Source organism: Macrotis lagotis, chromosome X (assembly GCF_037893015.1).
Source record: "Macrotis lagotis isolate mMagLag1 chromosome X, bilby.v1.9.chrom.fasta, whole genome shotgun sequence".
Classification (NCBI taxonomy): Eukaryota; Metazoa; Chordata; class Mammalia; order Peramelemorphia; family Peramelidae; genus Macrotis; species Macrotis lagotis.
The window spans coordinates 577,648,846-577,673,688 of record NC_133666.1 but is presented as its reverse complement, the minus strand read 5'-3'; positions in this window follow the sequence as shown (position 1 = coordinate 577,673,688).

Here is a 24,843-nt window from a genome sequence, read left to right as displayed (position 1 = left end):
TATCACTTGTTTGTGCATAATTGTTTAAAATGAAACAGTGACAAATTTTAAACTGTCAGTTCTGTCACGAGAGGCTGAAATGAAGATCTAACTTGGGTACTGCTCACTTGCATAATTACTTAGTTTGATTTCCATTATGTTGAATAAAAAGGACAACACAGACCATAAAGGAAGCTCATATTACAACAAAAAAGGCAATTTCATAGATATTTTTGAGTACATTAATTCACAGATTTCCACTGAGCAGGAAGGAAGGAAGGAAGGAAAGAAGGAAGGAAGAAAGAGGTGAAGGAAGGAAAGAAGAAGGAAGGAAGGAAGGAAGGAAGGATGTGTTTATTAAGTACCTATTATGTGCCAAACTATCTTATTTGTCCCTCACAACAGCACTAGATACTATGATTATTTCCATTTTACAAGTGAGAAACTGAGACAGACAAAGTTGCCCAAGGTCACCCAGCTAGAAAGTATTTGAGGCCAGATTGAACTTAGGTCTTCCTGTTTTCAGTTCCACTCTTTCTATGGTTCCATAACTCCCTCCCAGACCTGGTTAGGCCCAATAATCTTGGAGTTAGAAGGTACCTCAATGAAATCCATTCTAGAACAAGAATTCACTCTACAATGTCACCAATATATGGTCATTTAGATCATTCATCTTTTGCCTAAAGATACCCCCCTCTCTCCCCCCAGGCTTCTCTTCTTTATGTTAAAAAGTCCCATTTCCTTCAACTAATCCTTATATGGCATGATCTCAAGGCTCTTCAACATCTTGCCCCTGATGTTTTCCAACTTAACAATGTTCTTCCTTAAATGTGATGCTTATAAGTGAATACAAAGCTCCAGATATGGTCTGTCTAGGGCAGAATAAAAGCGGAATACTTTCCTAGAACTATAATTTTCCTGATGTAACTTATAATTGCATTATTTTTTTTGGATGCCATGCCACAGTATTGAATCATATGAAGCTTACAGTCCAATGGATCCCCGAGGTCTTTTTTCAGAATAATTATGGTCTAGTCACCTATTTCTCCAGTAACACTAACTCCCTTGAGGTTGGTATAATCTGAAGGGAGTAGGTGCTGTGTCGATTATCGGTAGATATTTTGGAAACTTTTTTGGGGTTCACATCTTATTTTATCACCTGGGTTTTCTGATAGTTATTGACCAAGAGTATTTAAGTCTGAGTTAACTAGTCATCTAAAGAATACTTTGATAACCAACTTCTTCCTTATCCAGAATTTTCTAATGATATCATCCTTTATGTCTAAATCCTGGTAGATGACTTGAGATGGTGGTTTATGGCTAGTTTTGCCAGACTATTTTCCAATTATCCCAGTAGTTCTGGTCAAATATTGAGTTCTTGCCCAAATAGCTGGAATCTTCAGGTTTTTGTGAAACACTGGTTACCCTGCTTATTTACTTCTGTATTTTATATACTTAATCTATTCCATTGATCATTCACTCTATTTCTTATACAGTACCAATATGTTTTGGTGTTTATTACTTTGTAGTCTAGTTTGAGATCTCATACTGCTAGACGCCCTTCTTCCTATTTTTTCATTGATTCCTTGGATATTCTTGGCCTTTTGTTTTTCCAGACAATTTTTGTTATGATTTTTTCCTAACTCTATAAAGTAATTCTTTGGTATTCTGATTGGGATTGCATTTAATAAATGAATTAATTCAGGAAGTGTTGTAAAGACCTACTTTGAAAGATATGTGGTCTTTATCAGGGTGAGTTATCCCTAGAAAAAAGATCACCATCTCTCAACCTCTATAGATTCATGAATTGAAACAGTCAAAAAGAACTCTATAATTTGCTGTTCAAACTTTTTGTAATGAAGATCTCTAAAGGTAGACTAATCCTTGGAATACAGCCATCCAGTTCTTTATTGGGTCTATACCTTAAGCCTTTCCTTCTTGGTAGGACCTCACAGGACTTGTGTTTTCCTGCCATAATCTTTGAGAAAACAGAGTTCTCACCAGTTGTACTTCAGTGCAGATATCCAGAGAAATAGTGGGGATAATATCAGGATTTCTTTATATCAAGTTTCTCCAAACATGATATAAAAGATGAGTCTCTGCACTGGGGACTAATAGTCTGACTCATAATAAGGAAATGAAAAATACAGAAGATGTATAGGAAACCTCTCTGCCTCCAAATCTACGGCTTCTATATCTTAAATGACTTTTGGGAGTTCTAGGCTGACTGATCATAAAGTTAGAATGGGAAAAAATTAAGACAACAATAAATCCTCTAGGAGATCTCCCTATAAATCTGGGAAGAGTGGTCTTTTGGGTGACATATGGCATAACCTTCAACTGCTAATAGTCTAAAAAGTGTTTGCATTTGACCATTCAGGGTTCCTAAGTGGTTTCCATTTAAACATTGTCATTTATCTTGTGATATTTACTTAATTTGCTTAATTTGTGATTTTTTTTCTTCAGTTAGACTGATAAAATAAGCTCACTATAGTAAAATGAATGCCAACTTTTTAATGAGCTTCATATATAAAAGAGTGGAAAAGACATGCAAGACAATTAATAGGCATGTGAGTTTTGTGTATCTGAGTTTCCACATGGGATAGCAGACCATTTGTAAACACATGCACATGTACTATCTTCTTAGAATTATTTCAGTGGCAGACATCCAAATACTAGCCCTACCATGGATGAGATTGTGAAGTAAGAATGTTTGTATTAGCATAGTTCTCCTCCTGTGTAGATCACCTCCTAGCCAGGGCTTTTCCTTTGCCTAATGCCTTCATCCTTCCTTCCTGAATTTTAGGGTCTCCTCTCTATTCTTTCTTATTTAGGTTTTCCTTTCTCTCTTCCTTCTCTCAAATCTAAATGTGTTGGTTTTATATCATCCTGTTTTCTTGGGAATCTATGGAACAGAGAGAGTTTGCTAGTTGGTATTATTGGATCAAGACTGAACACTTTCCAAGCACATATTTACATTTTAACAGGGACCTATTAAAAACAATACCTTGCCCAAAGGAGGGACTTTAAATCAAATGTGGTGGCAGGTCTATAGGGAGATACTTTTAGGAAGTTATTTCATTGCCTTGTAATCACACTAAACCTATGGCTATCTATCCTGTTCATTTGGATATTTTTAGATTTTGTCTATCTAGATGCTCTTATAATTGAACATATTATATATTTTCAACATTTCTTTCTACTTATTAATTGGGACTTTTAATTGCCTCCATCCAGGATCTTTTGATTTTTCTCTTGGCATTATAAATTTTAGTTCAGATACCTGCCATGGGACAAGAAGAGGTTCCTGTCTATAGTCACATGATCCCAATGTCTCAATTTTCCTTAGCCATGAATAACTGAGTCAAAAGTATCAAATATATACTTTTTGTATGACTATGCCTTGCCTTTTAAAACACATTATATTTTACACTTAAGTTTTATCTTCATTATCTCTAGTGCTTGATATAGCAAACTGCCCTCTTTGTGGCCAAGCAAGCTAAATCTAAGCCTTCCACTAAACAGCTCTTAACATACTTGAAAAGAGGCAGCTTATCATCTTGAAACTCTTATTTTCTCCAGACTAAGTACCCTGAGTTTCTTAAATTCATCCTCACATAACATGGTATTCACTTTCACTGTCATAGTTGCCCTCCTTTGAACACTCCTCTGCTAATCAATATCCTTCTCTGTACTGAAAAATTATCAAAGAAAGAGGAAGAGGACACATATGTAAAAACATTTATAGAAAAATCTCATTTTGAATGTCAAAGGACTAATAGGATTGCCAATCTATTGGGGGAAAGTTGAATAAATATATATATAGAGAGAGATCTATCTATCTGTTTGTCTGTTTGTCTGTCGGTCTCTCTATATATCTGACTGCCATCTATGCTATTGCTAGAAAAGTTAGTGTTTTTTTGAGAAACTTGAGAAGACATGAATGAATAGATGCCGAGTGAAGTGAGCAGAGAATCAGGAGAACAATTTATGCTATAACAAGAGCATAAAAAGAATCAATTTTAGAAGACTTTAGAATTCTGATCCATGTAGTGACCAATTATAATTCCAGAGGACTGATGCTGAATGCAACTCACCTTCTGACAAAGAGGTGATGGATCAAATACCCAGAATGAGATTCATATTTTTGGACATAACCAATGTGGAAATTTTATTTTCTTGACTATATTTGTTACATAGGATTTTGTTTTGTTTTGTTTTGTTTTTCAATGGGGAGGTGATTGGAGGAGAGAGAAAAAATAAATGTTTGTTATTTGAAAAAAAATAAAATTTAATAATAAAAAAAGAAGCGTGACTCTCAGAACTGAACAAATTGCCCCAAATATGGTCTGACCAGAGCAGAATGCAGCAAGATTACAAAATCTCTTGTTCAGGACACTGTATACTTCAGCACAGTTTAAGGTCAGATTAGCTTTTTTTTAGCTACCATGTCATATTGTTGAATCATATTGATCTTGGGGTTCACTAAAACCCTCAGACCTTTTCTCATTGGAACTAATGTCCAATCTAATTCATTGATCATTTATTAAGGGCACTCAGTATGGAAAGCCCTGAGTTAGGTTTTGGGACAGAAGCATAGAATGAAAACAATCATTAAAATAGTAATTCATACCTCCCACAAGTCCCAACCAAGATGTTAATGGGCCATGTTAGTCCATGATATATAAGGATCACTTGACAGAGCTGGGTATGTTTAACTTGGGAAAAGAAGACTCAGGGGGAAGATGGACATGAGAGCTGTCTATAAGATGTTCGGTGGCATGGTGGATGGAGTGCTAAGCCTGGAGTCTGGAAGACTTGAGTTCAAATGTGAGACCTCAGGCACTTACCAGCTATGTGATCTTGGGCAAATCACTTAACCTCTCCTTGCCTCAATCCTCAAATGTAAAATGAGGATGTTAACAACACTTTCCTTGCAGATTTGTTGTGAAGCTTAAATGAAAGAATATCTGCAAGATGCTTAGCATAGTGACTGGAACATAGTAGGGACTAGATAAATACTTGAAGGACATTATGAGGAAGAAAGATTGTTCTGTTTGGCTGCAGAAAAGATAGTATCAGTGGATGAGAATTTCAGAGAGATAAATTTTGGCTTAATGTCAGGAAAAACTTCTTGATTAGAGTTACCCAAAGTGGAGTGGGTTGCCTTGAGGGGTGGAATGCTCTCCCTCTTTGGAAGACTTGTAGTAGGGCCATGTGGCAATATGGCAGCTGAGCTTCCTTCCAGCTCTCAGATTTTGTGATTCTGCTCTCATATTTATGAACTTGCTTTTTTAAAAACCCACATGTAGGATTTTACATTTATCTCCTTTATATTTCCTTAGGTGAAGGTCACTATTCTAACCTCTTTAAGTCATCCCTATATTTAAAAACAAACAAACATCTTTCCCAATGCAAATGTTCTATACATTCTTTTAACTCTATTGCCCTAAGTACAAAGATATTAATGATAATGACAATGAGCCCTTTCCTTATATAATCCTCATGAACTTTACTATCCCCATTTTATAGAGAAGAATATTGAGTCTTAGCCTAAGTAGTTCACGCTATATTGCACAGTTAATTAGTGATGAAGTTGACTTAAGATACAGGACTCCTGCTTGCCAGTCAAGCTCTTTTTCTGTCTTTGATACTACCACTCATTAACTCTTCCCCTAAATGCATATCCCGTCCCCTCCCAACTCAACACCCATAGTACATTGGTTCTCAAGTACTCTCACACTACTTCATTCTCAAAAGTGTATTTCTCTCAATGGACAAACACACAAGTGCACACACAGGCCATTAGTTAAGTGTAGATACTATCAGGTCATGTCTCTATGTGGGGATCAAGCTAGGTTGTAGTGTGACCAATCCTTTCATTCCATCTGACTGCTTGGTGGATAGTGATATCAGTCCCCACAGCTGAATTGATCATGTTGCAATGCACAGGGATTTTTAGGACAGATGAAATGAATGGATAGCTGTGTTGTGGTCCAGTCTTTTTGCATTCATACATAGCTGGAGATGTGAGAGTCCATCTTGGTAGAATAAAAGATATCACATTACCCGCCTTTTCCGCAGTTGGCCAGAGGGAAGGCAGGGGGGTGGTCATGCACCAGCTCACAAACTTCTTCTACAAAATGGTTATTAAGTGAGACCACATGCAAATTCCAGCTGTGAGCATGTGGCCAGTCCTTCATCAGTTTGTATATATTGGATTTTCACATGGATCTCTGCTCCCTGTAGTCCTTCTCACTAACGCTTCACAAACCGCTGCAAGGCAGATGGGGGACATTGAAATGTGTTCTGTAGTCTGCACCCTGACCCCCATTAATGTCCCACAAAAAACTGGAAAGCACCTGGCCACTCAAGAGACAGAACTGAGACTTAGAAAACCAAGTTGTTCACTGGCAAACATAAATTTCCACTGGTTGGTCGATAACCCCAAATTATCTGGAACCTAAAAATCTGCAGGCCAAGTCAGTTTAAACCCTTGGAAATGGTAAAAGTGTTTAACAATAAAAGCTCCAGGGATAGTGGAACCTGATTGAAATATGGAATATGGAGCTATAGTTATTAAGTGTCTACTAAACACATGATTTGGGGCTGGCACTCTGTATACTCTGCCAGGGGCTAGGTTCACATTATCAATTTTCTGTTTTATCAAACTACTTATCCCATTGCTCTGCCCAAGTGTCAGGAGCAGAGGTAAATGAGAGTTGGAGAAAAAGAAAAATAGGGGAAAGAGAAAGAGTTCTGTATCCTCCCTTTTAGAGAATCTTTATCCAAGAACCAGGAACTCCTCTCCTAACATTTTCAAAATTTTTTTTTTATATCTAACTCATTTTATCTTCAAAATCTGTGTAGTAAGTTGTAGATAAAAGAATAATGACTAACCCAAGACATTGATTCCTAGTTATTCATTCAACCTTGGGCAAGTTCCTTAACCTCTGAACTTTAGGGTTTTTTTTTCCCTTTTTGGCGGGACAATGGGGTTAAGTGATTTACCCAAGATCACATAGCTAGTAAGTAAGTATCATGTATCTAAGGTTGGACTTGAACTCAGGTCCTCCTGACTTAAGGTCTGGTGCTCTATCCATTGAGTCACCTAGCTGGCCCAATCTGTGAAACTGGGATAATGACGCTTTCTGCAGAGGGTGGTACCTGTGTCCCTGGCCCAGGGGTTAAATAACTGGTAAATGACTGTTCTTGCAAGGCAAACAAGAAGGAAAAATGGACTCAGGCCCAGAAACAGAGTTTGACAATGTATTTGTCTTTTTAGGGGAAGCTAGAGAATTCTTCCATACCCCTCCCATGAGGAGTGTGGTATAGTGGCAAGAACCCAGATTTTGAAATCAAAGGATTTGTGTTCAAATTCTGATTGCCCCTGCAATCTTAGATAAATAATTTAATCTCCTCTGCCTCTGCCTCCTCACCTTGAAGGCAAAGAAAGTGGTTTGTGGTTCCTTGGAAGTCCCTTGTAACTCAAATATGAAACTCTATGTGGTTTGTGTGACATCCCAGAGGACTGTGTCCCCTGATTCTGTTTTTTCTATTTTTCTTTCAGGACAAGTGAGCATTAGGGGGAAAAGACATAAGAAAGAAAAACATTTTAAATATGAGAATTTTCCTCCTCCTTGAATGACTGCCCTTGGCTTTCTTCTGGCTAATTCTTGATCTCAAGTTATTTGCCTGTTTTCCAGTTTAGAAATAAACCTGACTCCACACTGAAATGCCTGCCACGTCCATTTGCTGATGCACAGCAGATCCCTGATGGGGTCTGGGATGATGAGATGCTGTGAAGGAAGGAGGGGATGTGTAGCTAGACAACACGGAGCCCAAGTTTCTGCCCCTCGAGCCTAGCTCTGTTCCAACAAAGGAAGGGCCCATTAAGAATTAATCATCCCCAACCCTGAGACTGAGAGTTTTAAAATAAGAACGAGGGAGTGAAATGTTGCAAGAACTCCCTTTATAAACTTTCTGGGACTTGCTGTGAGAGGAAAAGCAGGCAGGGGTGGTGAGGAAGTGAGTCTAAGGAAGAATCCTCCTCTCACCTGCCAGGAGCCCTTGGCAAGGGTAGGCCATCTCCAAGGGGACGGGAAGAGACTCGAAAATGTTGTTATTGCTACAGTGTTTTGAGAGATACTGCATGGCTTCCAATGCTCGCTTAATCCAATCCCTGGTGTTAAACAAAAGAATGAAAAAGGGATTACTGTTGTATGGCGTGATATATTATAAAGGCAAGCTTTTATGTTCTCTCTTCCCCCGGAAAAGAGGCATAGATATATCTATCTATCTTTGCCTTTAAGCTATTTGAAGAGTTTGGAAGCAGATGGAATGAGTAAATAACCATGCAAGCCAGGAGGTAGGAGGTATGGTTGTGGCTAAGGGGGAGTTAAAAGATGATTGTTCTTGCACTATCCCTGCCTAATACAGCTCTGGTCTAGTGCACTAGCCAGAAGCATCAAGTTCTGACATCTCTAAAAGGATGCAGGAACTTAGCATAGTAGAGATGGTGGATATCAGCAACAAAAATACAGAGAGAATAAGCCCATCTAGTTACCCTTTTATTTTTCATTGAAGACCTTGACATTTGTAAACCCCAGAGGGATGAGTAACTATAGTGTTATTGAACAAAATGGAGACAGAAGTCACGTTCCTACTTTGAGGTTGATATGTTATTCATATGGATCTTTACAATTTGCAAAGCACTTTTGTATACATTAGCTCCTTTGATCCTCAAAAACAAAACAAAACCCTGTAAGCAGGGTGGAGGCTATTAATATGGTTTTACGGATAAAGAAATTGATGTCATAGAGGTTAAAAAACCTTGCTCCAGCTCGCACAACCACTAAGTGGCACAATGGGGCCTAGAACTTGGGTGTTCTGATTCTAAATCCAGTGCAATGCTATCTATGCAGAGCTATAACTAGCCATTTAATAACCTGGCAGAAACTGTAGGAAATATAACTGGGTAAAATATAATGAAATGAGCCATCAAATCAAATATGTAATTTTGGGGTTGAAAATAATAAAAGAAATACTTTAGAAATTCAATTGAGTGGGAGTGGGATTGGGGGAAAGAAATATATTCCGTAATGGATCACAGATGGGTATTTATTAACAAGGTGCCTGATAGAGTAATTTCCTATTTTAACTCAATATTCTTGCTTAAGTATGTGTCAAACTCCTAGTCAGTAACTAAGAATTTCTATGATGCTGAAAGAATGTATGCTTTCAGTGTCTATACCCCTAAATTCCAGAGTCTCAGAGTACCAGTCACCTTTCCCCTAGTCATGGCTTTCTATCTATACCATAGTCTTTGGGTCTGTCTCTTTTTAGACTGCACTGTATGTTGGAAACCATCTGAAGGTAACAGATGTTGGACTTTTATTCCTACTCTTTTCATGTACATATTTATTTCAATACTTTACTTGATATATATTTAACCATTTTAGTTGAATATTGCCTGTCATGATTGTCAGCTTCCTATGGAATATATCTTTCCTGTGTTTTATTCTCCTACCATATAGAGCCTTAATGGGAACCAGAAACCTTGCTAGTTGTCAAACCCAAGTATTGAATGAATGAGTGAAAGAGTTTCAAGGTTATGGGGGAAAACTCATAAGGTTATTAGTCTGAGTATCTTGTCAGTGAGTTGGCCAAGGTGGTGAGCTCTACATTGAATACATTCCCAGGGAGTAATACAGGAAGCATAGTTATCCACCAGAAGGCTACATCATCAACAAACATTTATGAACTGCCTTGTTGAAAAATGACATTGTCCTTCCCTTCAATCAGTTTACAACCTAGTAGAAGGTTGAGATGTACATATATCTTTAGCCATAATACAAGCCATAAAAGGAATCACAATGATAATAGCAAAGCCACTTATGTAGTGCTTTAAAGTGTGTAAAAATACTTTCCATACATTTTCTTGTTTTATTCTAAAAACAATCCCATGTGGCTGGTATTACAACTATTATTGTCTCTATTTTATTGATGAGGAAATCAAGGCTGAGGAAGGTGGATTTGCTTATGGACATGCAGCTAGTGAGTATCTAGGGTAGAATCTGAAGTCAATTTTTTCTGTTTCCAAATTTAGCATTCTAGTCATTATACTGTGCTGTCACTCTCAAATTAAGTATAAATTCAAACAGGGAGGCCCGAGAAGGTCCAAGAATGAAAGACCGATAATGTTGGGATGGAGGTACAAAGAATGAATTTTGATTTATATACCTGGAATCAATAGTTGCTCTGCTATTTGCTATGTTTGTGATCAGAGGCAAATTCTATCATCTCTCTGAGCCTCATTTTTCTATTCATAAAATGAGTAGATTAGACTGAATAATAACATTGGTATTTATATGGCCCTTTAAGGTTTACAAAGTGCTCACAAACTAGAGCAGGAAACAGAAATAGAGATGGAAATAATCTGAAGTTCAGAGGCAGAAAGAGATGTTGTTTGTTTGCTTGTTTTCAGTTGTGTTCAACCATGACCCCATTTTTCTTTGCAAAGATATTGTAGTGGTTTGCCATTTCCTTCTCCAGCCTATTTCACAGATAAGGAAACTAGGGCAAAGAGAATTGGGTGACTTGTCCAGGGTCACACAGCTAGTAAGTGAGGCCAGATTTGAACTCAGAAATATGTCTCCCTGACTCCAGACCTGGCACTCTATCCACTATACTAGAGATTCTCATATACTTATGAGACAGGAATCAGATATATAGAATTGAAATGATCCATTGGTATTAGATTTGGTCTCATAAAAGTCCATTATGTCTCAAATTAAGAGGAAATAGATTGGGGCAGCTAGGTGGTGCAGTGGATAGAAAACCAGCCCTGGGGTCAAGAGTACCTGAGTTCAAATCTGAGCTCAGACACTTAATAATTACCTAGCTGTGTGGCCTTGGGCAAGTCACTTAACCCCATTGTCTTGCAAAAATTAAAAAAAAAGAGAAACAGATTGCATTTGAATGGAATGAAATAGGGAACAGGAGAAATCTTGACAGTGAATAAGGGACCAGGGGGAATAGAAACCCTACAGAGGGAAGGCTTCGAAGCCAGCATTGAAATACAAGTAGAGACAGAGAAGCATATGAGATAATAAGCATGAAGAAGATTTTTGTGGGCATCTGGATTTTGAAGGTTTGGTTTTAGGAAGCAATAAAACTCACTAGCATTTGGGGTTTGAATTAAGCTCCATATATGGTGGTTACCAGGTAGGACTGTTCTAACAGTGACATTTGGGAAAAGGATTTTATCCAAATAACTCAAGTCATAAGCATTTACTTAGTGACTTCTCTGTACAAGAAAGAATTCTGCTTGTACAGTGCTCTCCCTGGAGTTATAGGTAATCAATCCCATAAAATATCAAATGTTTTTGATAGGCTTATAGTCTCAGATGAACCAAAGATATTGTAACAGGCTTCCCCTCTGGTCTGTGATAGACAGGTAATGGAGAAGAGAATTACTTGTTTTTTTAAGAACCAGCAATAGGAGTGACATAGTAGCTGTCAGGATGTTTGGCATCCAACATAGCTTCACAATGTTGACTTACAAGTAGGTGCTTAGCAAGTTGAATTGAACTGATACAACAAATATTTTAGGTATCAATTTAAATAGATGATTTTTTTATGGTGAATAAGTTAAAACTTTTGAAGACATTCAAGGCAACCCATTTTTGTAGTACTGCAACTTAAGTTACCCAGTAAGGGCCATTTGCTGTTTTCTGGACTTTAAAGACTACTTATCTGTGAAACCAAATTATATCCAGTTATTCTCTTTCTGAACTTGGAGAAACACAACTTGGTACCCTGAATGACAACTTTTGCAAAGTGGCTTCAGTCAGAGACAGGGTAATTGAGAGGAAAGTAGCAGCTGCCAACAGTATGCCAGAGAGAAAAAGAATCAGAGGGCCAAAGACAGACAGACAGATGGATGGACAGATGGACGGAGGGAAGCACAGACAGACAGATAGATAGGCAGAGAGATGGAGAAAGAGACAGAGACAGAGATATAGAGAGAGATGAGATAGAAGCAGAGTGAAGATAAGAGAGAGGCAGAGAAAGAGACAGACAGACAGGAAAGAGGCAGAGAGAGAGAGAGAGAGAGAGAGAGAGAGAGAGAGAGAGAGAGAGAGAGAGAGTTAGAGACATCTTTAAAGAAAAGAGGTGCTTTGGAAATTTTGTTCTTTTGGGAGTCTTTCTCTATGTATCTATGGTTGTATTTCCCTTTATTGTGTATGACTCTGGGAAAAACTTTGTGCATTGGACTGCAATAGACTATTTGAGATCTTAGGCATAAAATATACCCAAAGTTATGATGATGATGATGATGATGATGATGATGATGATGATGATGATGACTGAATCATAAAGTCAATAGTGGCTTTGAACCTTCTGATTTCTTCTCTATGACATGTCTATGACAGAAGTTATGGGACTCTTTCATAAGAGTCATTCATTGAGGGACTCTGGCATAAAAAGAGATCAAATTAGATGATTTCTAAAGTTTCTTCCAGTTCCAAAATGCTACAATTCTATGAACTTGGAGATTCATGAAATATTTCATTTTGCTTTAGGAAGCATTAGGTTCTTAACCCTTTGTTCAATAGGTTCCTTCCTTTTTTTTTTGTTTCTTCAAAGAAAGGTGTGAATGATGTGTCCCAGCAATCAGGGATGGGAATACCAGGTGAACTTCAGAATATACAACCCATGGCCCAGCAGGGAGTCAATTCTTTATAGCTCTGTCTGGGACTTTTCTTATTTCTATCCTAAAGGAAGGGAACAAATACTTTTTGCTTTTCCTTGTCCTTATCACTATCCCCTAACCTTACAGGGTGACTTTTATAAACTGATTATATTTCTGACTTTTGATGAAATCTTGTGGTCTCTTGTTTGTACAATTTTTAGCTTATATTAAAATCTTTCTCTAGCTCATTTAGATCTATTTTAAACAGTTAAGCTACTTTGGGCTTGATTTGTGTTGGGAGGCTTCAGGTTTAAGCAAACATTAGAATGATGATGACATTTACAGATGGAGAATAATCAGTCTTCCATCATAAGTTTCTATTATCTATGGCATTTTTAAAATGAAAGAAGATGTTTTGCATTGCAAAAAGCTAGGTAGGACAGGATGAAGTTTATTTAGTTGGGTAGGAAGATCACAGAACATTTGAGTTGGAAAGAATGTCAGTGTCCATCTGCAGCTAAGTGGCACAGTGAATAGAACTCTGAGCTTAGAAATCAGGAAGTCTCATTTTCATGAGTGCAAATCCAGCCTCTGTCAATTATTAGTGGTATGACCCTGGGCAAGTTACTTGATCCTGTTTGTTTCAGTTTCTCATTTGTAAAATGAGCTGGAAAAGGAAATGGCAAACCACTTCAGTATCTTTGCCACAACAAAATGCATTTGTGAAGAGCAGGATAAGATTGAAAATGACTAAACAACAAAAAAGTGACCATCCAGCGTAACCTATTCCCTTTTTACTTCCAAAACTCTTCTATAACAAACTGGATAAATGATTGTTTAAAGATTTCCAGTGAAGGGGAACCCAGTACTTCTTAAGGAAGACTATTTCATTTTTGGATAGTTCTAATTAAGATGAAGTTTTCCCTGAAATCAAACTAAAATTTCCTCCCTTTTCCATCCAGAAAAGCAAAAGCCAAACTACCCCACAATAATATACTTTTCTTTCTTTAGAATCTCAAAAGAAAAAAAAAAGTTTAAAGTATGGTTGAAGATTCTATATTCAAAATATAAATACATATATTCATAATGCATATATGAAAAGCACAAGGTCATATGGATTCATATTGTTATTTATGAACAACTCATGCTTATCTTGGACTTTGTACTTTTCAAATACTCTCTTCACAACTATCTTGTGAGATAAATAGTGTAAGTTAGCAATCATTTTGCAGATGAGGGAATTGATTTCCCCATGGATAACCACCAAGTAAATGGTAGTTCTGGGTTTCAAAACATCTCTTAGAACCAAATCCAATGTCCTTTCCATGTAGCCTCTCAATAATGCACTAATTCTAATTATGTAAATTTATTTTTCTGCATCAAAACAATTGAGAAGACTTCTCAAAATATTATGACAACTTCCCTTTGATCCAGCAATATCACTTTTAGGTCTATGTCCCCAAAACATTAAAAAAAAATGGAGAAGGATCTATTTGTATAAGAATAGTCATAGCAGGGGCATCTAGGTGACACAGTGGATAGAGCACCAGCTCTGGAGTCAGGAGGACCTGAGTTCAAATCCGGTCTCAGACACATAATACTAATCTAACCATGTGACCTTAGGCAAGTCACTTAACTCTATTGTCTTGCAAAAAACCAAAAAAATACTTATAGCAGCTCTTTTTGTGGTGGTTAAGAACTGGAAGTCAAAGGGATGTCCATCGATTGGGGAAATGTATAAAAAGAGTGGTACATGATTGAGATGGAATACTATTGGGCTTTAAGATTTGTCATAAGAAATAAAACCTGGAGACTTATATGAACTGATGCACAGAACTAGGAGAACAGTGTACATGGTAACAGCAATATTGTTCATCGAAGAATTGTGAATGATTTACCTATTCTTAGCAATACAATGATCCAAAATAATCACAAAGGGCTAATGTTGAAGTATTCTACCTGCTTCCAGAGAAAGAACTGATATTGTTTGAATACAGACTGAAGCATGCTATTTTTAATTTTTTTAATTTTTTCTTTTATTTGAGTATACTTGTACAAAATGACCAATAAGGAAATGTTTTACATGATTGCACATGTATAATCTTTATCTGCTTATCATCTCAGGTAGTGGGAGGGAAAGAAGGTATAGAATTTGAAATTCAAAACAAAAAATGTTAAAATATTATTTTAATATGTAATTGGAAAAATAAAATTGGAAAAAAAATTATGATACATCAACATATTGAGAGTCTGTGATTTCTGTGGAAGAATTGGATAGCATTCTACCAAGGCATATCACTCACTATTGCCCAAGGTCCACTGAGATTGTGACTAGTCCATGGTCTTACAGTCACTGTCAGTGGCAAAATTTGAACCTAAATCTACTTGTGTATTTTCCACTACAGAAACCTTTGTAGTTCATAGTAATATAGACGTAAGTTGAAGAGTAACATGATGCTTTTTTTTCCTGTTCTCATTCTCTTTCTTGAAGGATTTGGAGGCTCTGACCAAAGCATGTATGCACATAAACTTTCTTCATTTCATTGTGACCATGTATAGCACAATGGGTAGCTAGATTTTACAGTAGATAATGGCCTTGGAACAGGAGGACAGGAGTTAGAATCCAGCCTCTGACCCTTACTAACTGTGTGACCTAAGTTATTTGACCCTGATTACCCCACATCCAGTCATCCTGATTCATATCTGGTCCCTGGACCCAGATGGCTCTGGAGGAGAAAGTGAGGCTGATGATTTGGCACAGCATCCCCCCCCCCCCCCCTCAAATCCAATTCATGTGCTTGTCACGGCATCACTCACTGATGTTGTGGCCTTCTTTGAAAATGAAGGACAAAACATTATTATTATTATTATTATTGTTATTATTATTATTATTATCACCACTAGAAACTTCCTTAGAATAATACAATAATACATACATACATAGATACATATATGAAGAGCACAATGCCATGTGGATTCATACTTTCAGACTTCTAAATCACTTTATAATAATATTTTATTTGATATAACATTAGGAGATGTGTGCTATTATTATCACCTCCATTTTTTCAATGAGGAAACTAAGGCAGTCAAAGAAAGTTAAGTAGCTTGCCTAGGATCACACAGTCATTAAGTTTCTGAGGTCGGGTTTGAACTTAGGTCTTCCTAACTCCAGGTCTACCCTCTAAAGATGGCAACCAAGTACAACTATGAATGCTAGAATTAGATTCAGGTGAGAACTGGGTTCAAATCAAGCCTCTGACTCAACCTTTATTACAGTGCCTGATACAAAGGTATTGTTGTTGAATTATTTCAGTCATGTTTAACTCTTTGTGATCCTATTTGGGATTTTCTTAGAAAAAATAATGCAGTAGATTTCCATTTTACTCCAGGCCTGGCAGTCTTTGACACCTAGATCCCCTCTACATACTAGGCAATTAATGATGGTGCTTGTCCTTCATTCTCAAAGAAGATCATGACATCAGGGAGGTGATGCCATGACATATGGCATAAGTTGGCAATCATTTTGCAGATAAGGGAATTGATATCCCCATGGATAACCACCAAGTAAACTGTAGTTCCGGGTTTCAAAACAACACCTCCTCCTTGAGGAGCGATATTTGATCCCTAAATGCTTAAAAACTTAGTAGGTGGCTGGTTCTTGGGGTAATGTGAAAAGGAGGCAGATTTATAAGGCAGAAGTGCAGGGGGAATCAGAGATGGCACCCAATTTGTGGTCCTAGATCTCATGAAATCGTCTTCTTTCTGAATAATTTAACAAAGGACAAACCTTTAACTTAAAGGAATTAATTTTTAATGTGAATTCTTAAATTGTGAAATTTTGAGCATCACTGAGCCAATGGTGAAAGAATTTTGGAAGACAAAGGCTCCCTTAAGAGCAGTCACCCAATTCTTTGATGTAAAAGACTTGTGCTTTATGCTGCAGGTACAAGACATTAGTAATACTTATTCCCAATTCATTCCCAGTCCCAGCATATAGTAAATATTTTATGATTTAATTTATTCATTCATTCAGAGTAGAGTGGAAACACCAGCTAGTTTTGCATGGGAACAAAAGGCAGTCAGAGATCTGGAATCCTTGGAGTTAGTCTGGTCAGTAAGCTGATCAGTCATCATTGCTCATGGAGCTTCCATCATGAACTAAGCAATACACTGGGCTCCCTAGGCACTCACTTTTTACTGTTATCCATGAGCTTAGATGAGCTGCCCTGCTGATTCAATAGTTTTGCACTGTTATCTATCTTTTTGAAGGTAAGTGGAATGCTATCATGCCCTTGAAAACTACATTTAATCTCAGATAAAGGGGTTAATAAGAAGTATATAGCCTCATGATCCTACAATATATTGGGTTTATGATGTCAGGTTAAGGGTGTTCTGATTTCTTTGCTCTATAAAACACCCCATATACTATAGAATGAAATATTTACTTTTTTACATAATGTACCCAGTGGGCAGAGTGAGACGATTTGGTAGATTTCCAAATACATGAGACATTTGGGATTCTGGTTTCATTCCACCTGATGTAATATGATACACTGTAAGCACTATGCTGAACACATTTATGTACCTAAGTTATTCCTGGGAAGTGGAGGAATGGTATGTTGAGGGGGGGTATGGGGGGAAGTGGCCAGAGGAGAATTGACTAGTGAGGGCATTGGGAGAACTGAACTGTTGAGGCACCAACTTGATCCTTGGATATTGCAAAATATTTTATTGATCCTTTTTGTCTTGCCATCATAGTCATTTTTGGAAAGAACTTCTCCCCTTTCCAACCTCGACTCCTGATTGAATCCTCTTTTGTAAAAAAACAAGTTATTGTATTTGAAATTGAAAGAAAAGAGACAGAAAATATGAGGAAGAGAGAGACAGAGGGAGGAATGTATGTACATATGAGAAAGAAAAGAATTCTTAAAAAAGTAAATTCTGAACCTCTTTACCTATAGCCTGTTAAGTTTGGGAAAGGGAAGGAACCTTGTCAATGCCTAATCACAAGCTGATAGCTTTAGCTTAGAAGGGGGAAAAAAAGCCCAATTTGATAAACTCAACAGAAAAACCTCTATTTCTGTTTTTTGTCTCTGGCTTTTTTTCCATTTCTGTGCCTTTGTCTCTGTCTCTCTCTTTATCTCTGTCTTTCTCTCACACACATTGGGTAATTTACAGCTTTAAAGTGCAGTGTTTAAAAGTCATCATAGTGAATTATATGTCTCTGAAAAAGTAACTGTGCTTATGAAAAATTATGTTTTTGGTCATACTTTCGACAATATTTTTTGGCAATGGCACCGAATTAAGGTTATAAATAACATACTTCTACTTTTACTAGATTAGCTAGTCGCCACTGGCTCCATTTTTTTTTTTTGCTATAATTGAACTACATTCTGTTCAGCTGGAAATGTTCTGTCATTCATTTATGCTGTCATCTTGGAACAAATGTTTCAGAGTGTGATTTTCAGGCAAACCTTTGGAAGCTAAAGGCTTCTGGGATGAAACAGTCCTTAATACCCTGTTCAATGGACCACCTACCTTTTCACTCTCAGAGTTCCCCAATCCATCTCTAAAAAGGAATGGTAGTCTGCTCATTATTCCTTATTTATTGATTTATCAGATCTTTACTGGGTGCTCCCCTGTATGAACCACTGTTTTAGGGACTTTGAGGAATATGAAGGAAAGAGTAAGACATTGTCTCTTCCCTTAAAGAGTGTCTGGGACTTTTACATAGGATTGTCATCAGCTACCTGTAGCAATGGGATTTGAGGCTCTTATATTCCCAGGTTGGTGTTGGAATCTTATCTGTAGGAAAGAGTGGGAATGCTTGGTAATGTTGAGTAACATGGTAATTCCATTACTGTAGCAGGACCAAGTATGTCTTTTTAAGTAAATGTATTCTCTCCTTCTCAATCCCTCAGCTAGAATTTAGTGCCTCTTAAATAGGAATATCGACCTGCCCAATTTCTCTGAAATTAAAATCACAATAATAGTAGTGATAATGATGATGATGATTATGATGATGGTGATGGTGATGGTGATGGTGATGATTATGATGTTTGTCCTTCATTCTTGAAGAAGACTATGCACATGAATTGAATTTGAATGAGGGAGATACTGTGATAAGTCATCAACATCACTTTGTCTTCCAGAGTCATTTGAGACCAGTGTTTAGATATGAATCTGAATGAATGAAGATGATCCTGGATTTGAGACAATCAAGGTTAAGTGACTTGTCCAAGGTCACACAGCTAATAATCCAATGAGATTGGATTTAAATTCAAGTCCTCCTGACTTCAGGGCTACAATCTACCCATTATGCCATTTAGATGCAGAAATAATACTCTGAAGAAATTCCTCCCTAATTTCCCTTCTCTGTGACTGTTGGAGTTCACAACAACTTGGAATTCCAGAGGCAACAAGGAAGGGAATCATTCATCTTAGACAACAATAAGAAAGTGATGATTCATTTGACTGGGGGCCCAAGTCTCTGTTCTAAGAGAACAAAGTCATAAGAATTCTAAGAATTCTAAGAGAATCAATTACTCTGACTCAATGTTCAGAGATAACAATTGTTCATTTTTGAATGTGACAGGCTGTTGAATACTGAAGCAAGTGGAGAATATGGTATGCTTCCATGATATGAAGGACTGAATATCTTTTAGGTTAATAATGAGGAAGTATAGATGCTAGGACTGTATGAGATAAATGCATTTGACCTGATCATAGATAGAAGAATATTTGTTACTAACTATGCTCTAAGGTGAGGTCATTCACAGAGAAGACTCAGAATCTGAAGTCAGAAAGATGAGATTTCAGATTTTGGATTTCAGAATTATATCAACTAAGTTTAAAGCTGGAAGTGATAAATCATATATTTGCTGTTGAGGAGTAAGTCCGATTGAACAGAGGAACAGCTTGGAAGGAGACAATCAGAAAAGCCACCAAGTGGATTTATTAGTTTGGTTGATGTCATGCCCATTGAGGTGTTAGTTAAGTGCCAGGTGGATCAACTCAATTTATCAGTGGAAGCATCTGTTCCATATAGAATCTATTTTCATCACTGACATTTTATGGGTAGTTCCTAAGGAAAAAAGAATGTTGAGACTTACACTTCCAGAGTTATGAATTACCCTGAGCATAAGAGATTTCCTCACTCATATTATCCTTGCCAGGATTCTGTTTGTTCCCACTATTCTCCTTTACCACACTTCCATCCCATCCCACCCACCATGGAATCTGAGTGCATTGGTGGGAGTGTGTGAATTTATGATGAATAATGTGGACCTGGTCAATGGTGCTCCACTGACCATATCCCTGTTACAGATGTATTTATTATCCTTATATTTATTTTCATATGAGTATTTGTAATATTATTATTTCTATTGCCTTATTGTTAAGTAAATGGTTATATTTAAGGAAGCCAGGTGGCATAGAAGATAGAGCACTGGACCTGGAACCAAGAAGTTCCAATCTGGCTTTAGATTTAATAGCTGTACAACCCCGGGAAAGCTACTTGACTTCTTCTTGCCTCAATTTTCTCATCTTTAAGATAAAGATGATAATATCTACTTTTCAATGTTGTGAGGATAAAGTAAATAATATTTGTAAATGCTTTGTAATCCATAAAGCACCACATGAATGTTAGCTACTAAATATGTTAGCACTGTACATTTTGGGTTTTAGGTAAATGCAAGCATTAATGGGGACTCTAGAACTGTAGTGATGAATAGGAGTTATTTCTATAATCCTGAGAAAATTTGAATTTAACTGTAATCTTTCTATAGGAATCTAGATTTTTCAGTGTAAGAGCAAGTTGGAGTGAAGGCAAACTTTGTGAGAGATATGAGGTACTATAATAAGGATGACCACTTTATGTGTGTTTTACAAGGACATTCTAATATAAGTCTAAGATCCCAGTGCTGAAAATGAATTCCGGGGTTGGGGAGAGTAGGTACAATGACTCAAGAAGAATATCAGGCTCTTACCTAGTATGTGGAAAATAAAAAAAACAATGACTGGTTTCAACTATAGTCCAACATGGAATGATTTAGGAAATGTTGGCTTATTCATTTCTTACTTAAGTATAAGTTTGACCTAGAGTTTGATATACTGATTACATATCCTTCTATTATATCAGAGCTTGCTGTGTTTGAGCTGGATGGAGGAATGGCAAAGATGTATAGGGGTGGCAAAATATGCCTAACTGAACACTTCAGGACCTTGTGAGCTAGGAAAGGGCCAAAGTTTAGACTGCTCCCTCATTGCTCCAGACTATTTAGGATCATCTGCCTTTCTTCTTCCATAAGTGTGCAAGACTTCTCCCATGCCTAAAATGCATTCCTTCTTCAGTTAAAAACCTATTGTAGAGAAATTTTAAGACTCAATATCTGAAAGAGAAAAAGGACTCATAAGCACAAAATATAGCAGCTTGTGTGTATGTGTATTGTGTGTGTTGTGGTGGCAAACAACTGAAAACCAAAATGTTCATAAATTGGGGAATGGCTTGACAAATTATGGTATATGAATGAAGGCATACAGGGAATAGTTTCAGAGAAATTCAAGGAGACATAAATGAACTAATATAGAGTGAAAAGAACATTGACAATAACATTTTGAATGAAACTTTGAATGACTTAAGAACTCTAATCAATACAATGACAAACCAGAGCATCCATCAATGATGAAATATGCTACCCACCTCCTGAGACAGAAGTATTTGAACATGGCCAATGTGAAAATTTGTTTTGCTTGACTAAGCATAAGTATATGTGTATAGTTCCCTTTGTTTAATGTTAAGTTAGGGGGAGAAGGAAGGAGAGAGACAAATAGATTTTTACTATTTGAAAAAAAATATTGAGGCTAGAAAAAAAAATAATTGATATCTTATTCTAACTGGTTCCAACAAGCCTTTATCTCCCTTCCCCTTTTCTCTACTCCAGTCTCCAATCTCTCATTATCATATTTCCTCCCCTGGTGCCTACAGACATGCTTCTGAAGTCTTTCCCATCTCAAAAAGTCTCCTTATTAGATTCTGTTTTTCTTTGTAACTACAGATAATTTCTCATTCCCTTTCTCAATGAAATTCCATGACTTGGTTGGGGTGGTTTCCTTTTCTCCTCTCTAGGGTTTATATGTGTGAAAACTTGGCTGACATATTTCCAGGGAAGGCAATCACTGAATAACCCTTGGGACATGCTTGTGTATCCCTGGGGATCTTGTGTAGTTCACACAAGTTCACAAGTCTGCCCAGGTATAGTAGTCTCTGAACTGCTTGGGAGACAGATCAAGAGAGGACAGAAAAAGACAAACAGGACAGAAATCTAAGTGGTGATGAATCCTATAGGTTCAGCATAGTTGATCATCTTATCATTTGAGGATAAATCCAAACTTAAAGTTTTAGGAAAAAGTTTATCAAGTCATTTGATAGAGGAGAGCAAAAAACAATGTGGCCTGATCCCTTGAGAACAATGGTTGCTTATAGGCAGTTGATGGATAAGGAAATTTCCAGATAGGGCATGTAGGATACCAGAGATGTATTATAAGCAAGTTAGTTCCAAATCCCAGCATAAGTTTGTTCAATTTGGACTTCTAAAGCCCAATATTCTTCTATGAGTGGAAGTACAATTATAGAAGCACAGAGGTAGATTAAGGTTTAAAAGGAAGTTCATTAAAGTATCCTGAGTCAATGGAAGCTTCCTCCTCACTATTCATCTTTCTTAGAGTTTGATAGAATTCCTTTAAGCGTTGGTAAACTTTTCCTGATATTTCTTAGTAAGCATCACACCGGGGACTATAAATCAGGGGATTAGATTTGCACCAGAAAATAAGTGCATTATACAATATAGGAAAATTTCCCAGACATTGAAATCAACAGCACAGAATACATACAAAAACATTTTAAAAAACTCACACAAATTCATAATTCCATGCTTTCTCCAACATTGTAAAAGTTAAACAAATTTGGTTAAGCAGATTTACACCCTCATACATCCTCTAAAGAAAAAAATGCATTTTACTTTACCTAAACTAAGTCAGATTGTAGACTAAATTATAATTAGAAGGTTTACATGCTTGATTGAGAGGGGAACTTTACATGTTGCTAAGATAACGAAAAGAACTCAATTTTAAGGAAATTTCCTTTTAGACAGTTAAGTATAGGAGCCAATAAATAACCAAATCACTTTGGGGAATTCAAACTTCCCTTTGGTTTCTACTTGAGGAATAGCAAATATTTAGCACTATTATTCCACGAATCAAGTTTTTGTCATATGAGGTTAATATTAACAGAAGACAGGTTTTTAGTTAACCAAAAATTGCAGGAAGAATAGCCTGATTAAGAAAAAATAAATAAAAGGAATTTGGGCATATAACCTCTGCAGACAAGCATAAAGACTGAAACATTAAGGCAGGAATAATGCAATAATGACCATTAATATTAAATAACATAAAGTAACCTTGTACTTTTAATGTACATGTAATCAGCATTATTTTATCTAATCTTAGCTGTGCCATATAGTGGTCTGATCCTCGGAAACATTTTCTCTTGGAAATTCTGGAATAGGCCTCATCCTCAGGGTAATTCTGGAGATGTACTCCTTCTAGGGATCTAATTCTGGTCCCAAATTACTTGCATAGGTTTTTAGGCAATGCTATTAAAACCTACTAATGATTAGCTCTAATACAGTTAAATAAAGTCTAACACCTAACATAACATCTTAAATTTGGTTTTACAGAAACTGGTTCTTCTGGTGAAAACCGTTAAAAATGTTATGGAGCTAACCTTAATAATAAAGCAGTAAGAAGAATGTCAAATTAAGAACCTCTAATTCCTCTGAAAATTCAGGAAAATTTTGGTTTTAAGGTACTATTATTCTTTTCTATATCTAAATCAGGGGGTGGAGAACCTTTTTCCCACCAAGGGCCATTTGGATATTTATAATATTGTCCCCCTGCTATATTTAGTAAACATTTTATTAACTCACCAATAAAAAACTCCTAGATTTATTGAATTTCGAGTTCCATTGGCAGTTGCCATGGCAGCATTAGAGCAAATGATTTTATGGGTCTTAGATGACCATTCCCCACCCTGGACCTAAACGCTTTACTTGAAATGGATAATGCTATCTATAGACTAAAAGAAAAAATCCTAAAAAGTATACATGAATGTCTGACTTGTAAAATAATCCCTTTTGACTTAATATTACCAGAAACTTCACAACATGCAAAACCAAAATTTAAAAATTTCTTTACAATTATTAATGAAAAATTACATATAAAATCCTTAATCTTTTGAGAAATTATTACATTTTTGTTCTATTTCTCCTTTGAGAATGATTTTAGCCTTACACTCACACACACACACACATACACACACACACACACACACACACACACACACACACACACTTCCTCTCTATTTCTATATGTATATACTCATATATATATATATATATATATATATATATATATATATATATATATATACATGAAATTCAAGATAGTGATTATGCTCCAGGATGGATTAAACTAGAATGAATAAATAAGATAAGGCCTTCTGTGTATGTATGTATGTATGTATGTGTGTGTGTGTGTGTTTGTATTGTCCTCTTTGAAGATATGTTTATGTAACATTCACATTATGTGTATATTAGGCATGTATAAGTATATCTAAATATCTGAGGATATATGTGTGTATTTATAAACATGCATATATATTTATTCTGAAAAAGAGATATACTACATTATACACATTTGTATAATATACATATACACATATAAACACATAAATAAAGACCTTATCTTATTTGTCCTTTCTAGTTTAAATCCACTCTGGAGTAGAAAACAATCATAGCTCAGTTCATAATCATGTAGTATCCAGATTAAAAGAGAAGCTAATTTTCCAAGATATAATTGCTTCATTCTATAGGTATCATTTTTTTCAAGTTAACAGCATTTCTTATACAATGATTTCCTAAAAATAATACTACAAAAAAGATTAGAAATCTAACAATAACAAATAATTTTATGGATTTCTAAAACATGACATAAAACTTATTGCCAGTCAAATGAGAAATTCCATTGAATGCATTTCTGATTCATTTTATAAAGAAAATGGGTGCATTCATCTTCCAATTTGTCTTTGTATACTAATTGCATTCAAA